The 5,440-nt window shown below is 42.6% G+C and overlaps 1 long non-coding RNA gene across 1 annotated transcript; it reads right to left on the reverse strand.

Annotated features, from left to right (window-relative positions):
- Positions 1-556: 556 nt before the first annotated feature.
- On the reverse strand, positions 557-4,591 carry LOC112251701. Its single transcript, XR_002953693.2, has 5 exons — positions 3,621-4,591; positions 1,846-1,965; positions 1,688-1,758; positions 1,014-1,128; positions 557-908 (listed from the first exon to the last, which is right to left on the reverse strand). It is a non-coding gene; the product is annotated as an uncharacterized LOC112251701 (long non-coding RNA).
- Positions 4,592-5,440: the final 849 nt, after the last annotated feature.

Below are 5,440 nucleotides of genomic sequence, written 5' to 3' on the forward strand. Positions count from 1 at the left end.
TTGGAGCTGGAAAAGATCAAATGAGCACATTTGTGGCAGAGTGCCTCCTAGAATGGTTGTGTACTCTTCCTAACCTGCTGATTACGGCGAGTGCTTGAACCTGTGTTTATGCTTCACACAAATCCCACCATTCCCCTCTCGGCTGTCCTCCACAGTTTTGAGCTTTCTCCGTTGATAATGAAGAAAGGCGGCTTATTTCATCTGAGGCGCCGCATTTAAATAGTTTTCCAGATAGAAATGAAACATATAGATCCACACTCAATTCTACACGACAAAGGCTGTTGTAGGTGATGTATTTCTATGTGAGTTGCCATGTTGGATGACCAGCAGATACTCTGCTGCTTAATTCATCTCCCGGAGAGCAACCACCCCATACGACCCGACCCAGCCTACCACACGTCTCCCGCTGGGGTTCTTTCTCATGGCTACACATGTATTTCCATGGAAATATGTTTATTTGGAAAGTAATAAATATATAGATATTTTTATACGCATTCATTTGCGTAAATGTAATTAACTATTACTCGTTAAAAATATGAAATGGTATTACATTTGGTGAAGAGCACGTTGTAACTTGTTTAGTTCTCGAAAATCAAAGTTTAGGACTTGAGACTGTAAAACAATGACTTGGACTGTGAGTAAGCACAACTGCACATGTCCATTGTGGGAAATGGATAACACAATCTGTAGGACTAAATATTTCCAATCATAATAAAATGGAGCATACATATAAAATAAACAAGTAATCACAATATATTTACATACTAATCAAAATCAAATGTGTGTGAGAGTGTATACGTTTTATTTTCTCTAGTTAGCCACCCATCTCTGCTTTGTCAGTCTCGATAGGCCCAGTGTATTTCCCTTCTGGGTGAGGCTGTCGGGCAGTGGTGGAGTGCATGGCAGATCTGAAAGTGAGATGCATAAAGTGACAGTAAATAAACAGCTCAACAACATGTCTGTGTGTACATCTGTTGGTGTGGGTGGGCATATGCAATATTAGTCTGAATTACCTGTATCCATCTGGGTATTCCTCACCGTGGCCAGTGTAGTAAGAACTGGTGCAGCCGGTAAATTAAATACCACAGCAGAGGACTAGTGACTGCAGCTGAAAACCTGGTGGCAGATCTAAAAGAGAAGCACAATTTTCTTAACTGGCAATCTTACAACTAAACAGACTGAATGAGTGTAAGGCCTAGATTCAAACAGATCAAGCGTTAACCGGCGATAGCCGACACCCGCATAGCTGATGTTTTGGCCGTGTCTGAGGTGTAACTGCATTGTATCTGTCAAATCAGTAAGCAGCAGCTCTTGATCATTGTCACAAAACCACATCCGTCCTACTTGCGTTACAAGTTCAGAACTAGAAACTGTAGGTTATATAGAAATTATGACACTCAAATTCAAAATCATTCAACAAAATAATCTGGATTTCTATCTGCCTAATTGAGGTGTAGATTACATCTCAAATTCCAGTGTTCTTGTAAACAGGGCTGCATGAGATTTCTGTTAATGCGATGTCCAATTTAGGTATAATGCAAGGAGCCGCTTGTGAATTTGACAGCTCTAACACCTCAGACACCGCCAAAACAACCGCTATGTGGATGTCGGCTAAAGCAGATGTGATTAAATAGCGCCCCAAGTGAGGGAGAGTGTGCATATGTGTATACATGCATGTGATAATTACCTGTATCACCTTTCATGGCCAGTTTAGCAGTTGCAGGGCACACGACTCCAGCTGTGAAGACTGTGGTTGAGCTAAAAGTGAGAGGGACAATTTTCTTAAGTTAAAATAATTATTACAACAAAACTGAGTAAGTGATTGAGTGTGTGTGTGATACTTACCTGTATCACATCACACTGCTTCAGGTCTACAAGCCTCTGGAAGTTCCAGCGTGCCACTCCAGGCATTGAACAGCTTGGTGGAAACACTTACCTGTCACCCACCGAGCCTGGTTGGCAGAGCTGAAAGATAGGCACAATATAATTTTGAATGAATTCTGGCTGTCCCCAGTCCACCTGGTCATGCTGCTGCTCCAGTTTCAATGGTTCTGCCTGCGGTTGGGGAACCCTGACAAGTTCACCGGACGTGCTACCTTGACCCGGACCTGCTGTTTTCGACTCTCTACCCGCTGTCTCAACCTCTGAATTGTCGGCTATGAAAAGCCATCTGACATTTACTTCTGAGGTGCTGACCTGTTGCACCCACTGATTATTATTTGACCCCGCTGGTATTCTATGAACATTTGAACATCTTGAAGAACAATCTGGCCTTAAATGGCCATGTATTCTCCTCACCTGGCACACCCAGAAGAGGACTGGCCACCCCTCAAAGCCTGGTTCCTCTCTAGGTTTCTGCCTTTCTAGGGAGCTTTTCCTAGCCACCATGCTTCTACACCTGCATTGCTTGCTGTTTGGGGTTTTAGGCTGGGTTTCTGTACAGCACTTTGTGACATCTGCTGATGTAAAAGGGCTTTATAAATACATTTGATTGATTGGACTCACGGTCTTTATTTTAACTAGGCAAGTCAGTTAAGAACTCTTATTTACAAGGATGGCCTACCCCGGCAAACCCGTGCCAATTTTGCACCGCCCTATCGGACTCCCAAACAGCTGGATGTGATACAGCCTGGATTCGAACCAAGAACTGTAGTGACACCTCTTGCACTGAGATGCAGTGCCCTAGACCGCTACGCCACTCAGGAGCCCAATCTTACCTTGTCTTTAATGAAGACTGACGTCACTCTACTTGTTTTTCTATAAGCATATTGACGAAGAGATGCGGACTGGTGGACATTCATTATTAGCTAGCTGTTAGTTTCATGAGAAGGGAATTGACGGCACTCTGTTGTAACATTGAAGACCTCACTGACCATCAATTTGTTATGCAGCAACACTGGACAACAAAGTCAGACATGAGAAAAAGTCCAGAATGAGTTCTACCTTCTCCGCATAAACTTAACAGGCAACTTAAGAATTTATTTGGCGACTGAGATGAGTAAAGGAAGCATCATTCAGTGGATGTACATAGAGTGTACAAGACACCCTTGTAAACTTAGAACAGCCTCAATTTGTCAGGCATGGACTGTATAAGGTGTTGAAAGCATTCCACAGGGATGCTGGCCCATGTTGGCTCCAATGCTTCCCACAGTTGTGTCAAGTTGGCTGGACTTCCTTTGGGTGGTGGACCATTCTTGATACACACAGGAAACTGTTGAGCATGGAAAAACCCTGCAGCGTTGCAGTTCTTGATAAACTCAAACCAGTGCGCCTGTCACCTACCATACCCGTTCAAAGGCACTTAAATATTTTGTCTTCACCATTCACCCTCTGAATAGCACACATACACAATCCATGTCTCAAGGCTTAAAAATCCTGTTGAAAAAGGGAAGTGCTACTTAGGTACACAATAGTAGGTTTTGGTAGACAGCAGGTGCTCTTTAGTAGAGGTTAATTGGGCATCAAAAAGAAAGGAGGCTCCTTCTTTAACTTGTCTCGTTCTGTCACAACCTGGCTCTTAGATGGTGACAAGCAAGGGAGTCCACACATTGGCAGTTAAGGAGTAACAAAAATACTTATTAAACCACCAACAAAGTACAAAACCACAGAGGAAAACTAACCTGTGAAGTGTGACAGTAGGCATGTAATGGAGATGCATGATGAAGGTAAACCGTGTGTAAGTGTGGAAGGGTGCACCTAATTAAAAAGCCCAACAACCATATCAAAACAGTGCTTGTGGCGAGAAAGCCAGGACTGGGCACCAGGAACTTTTATCTCCTAGTTGATCCCAAACTCAGGTGCAACTTGTCACCTTAACGACCCAAACAGCTCCACCTGTCCCCAATCTGCAACTAAAAGCACAAAATCAAGTTTAAAGGGAAATTCCACCACTTTTCAACTTCATATTATCTCCAGCACCATATGAGTGTTTACATACGGTATGTGAAAACAGCACGCTTTCACATTCATGTTCAAGGAACTACAATACAAAGCAGGCACACCTGGAATGATTAGATTAGCTATTAGCATAACTCAGGAGCTGTTAAAAAAACAGGAAGCAGGAAGTACCTGTTTGTTTTTCTATTGAACAGTATTGTCCAGCAAGGCCTGTCATGGCAGAGTTGTAGGGACTTTTGAACCATGCACTCAATGGCAGCCCGGTCACATTCACAAAACTGCTGCTGGCATTAGAAGAATCTGTGCGAATCAAAGAACATTAGTTTGATGGATTACTTATATTGTCATGACTGTCTTGTGAGGATCCAGATAGGTCAGATCAAGTTCGCAATGAATGACTTCAACCAGACCCTCAGGAGGAGAGAACTGGTGGGGTTTATAACAACTTACACCGTGTTGTAAATCAAGGACAGAACATTCAGCATCTCCCTCTCTAGTGTTCACCAGAGGAATGTGCCTTTGTTTCACAGACTTTTCCTGCTGAAACATGTTCTAAAGTGAAAACTGGAACAATATTTCTAACAGAGAAAGTGTGGAATGGTCAGAGGCGATCTAAAGAACACTAATGTAGTTTTGGTTGTTATGTTGTGATGACATTAAAAATGGTATAAAGGAAATATTGAGCTTGGAAAGTAAACCCACTACATGTACGAAGTTTCAATCCTATGTGTTGTGCATGAAATATGAAAAATTATGAAAGTGTTTTTATTAAGAGAGGGACATGATTTTAGGAGCCATAAGAGAAAGTTTTACATGTCAGCCTGATGGAACCGGCCCTCTCGAACCAAATTAATGATGGGTAACGAAATTAACAAACTCACCGCCCGGACAATCACTGGTACAGCTGATTAACTTTTTTTACCACAGTTGGTGGTGTTTCCCTTAGAGTAGGTGAAGTTCTTTGAGATGCTCACATGTTCCTATCTGCAGCTCTTAGCAGTCACGGTCTGATAGCATCATCTTCTGTGTGTATAACACTATCTGGAGAGTGGGAATAATATAAGACGTGTTTTCAACCCAATAATAGAGTTGATTTGGCCAACGATAATGTTTGTTCACTTCGTTGCTATGGTCACCGGCGGCCATTGCCTTCCATGTGAAGGGACCAGCCGCTTTGAATAGAGCAGGCGTTTTCAGAGAGCATCAAGACAACCACCCCCTCTGTTGAGTGCCTAAGTCAAAACCTCTACAATCAAGGATTGTTGATCAAACCCAGTGAGCAAAGTTGTTTGAAAATGTCTTTTCAACGTCTTTTGCTCATAAGGAAAGTATGCCCGCATGTCCCAAGATGGTTCAGGGAGGACTAATGCTCGTGAGTGACCTCCATATAACCTATTATTTGTTTAATTAAATCTCCACCTAGCCGAACTCTATGCCTTGAGAATGAGCTTAATCTTTTGACTACCTAACGGCACTTAAAACTTATTCAGGATAGGGGGCAGTATTTCCCCTTTGGATGAATTGCATGCCCATAGTGAACTGC

Source organism: Oncorhynchus tshawytscha, linkage group LG10, assembly GCF_018296145.1.
Source record: "Oncorhynchus tshawytscha isolate Ot180627B linkage group LG10, Otsh_v2.0, whole genome shotgun sequence".
NCBI classification, from domain to species: domain Eukaryota; kingdom Metazoa; phylum Chordata; class Actinopteri; order Salmoniformes; family Salmonidae; genus Oncorhynchus; species Oncorhynchus tshawytscha.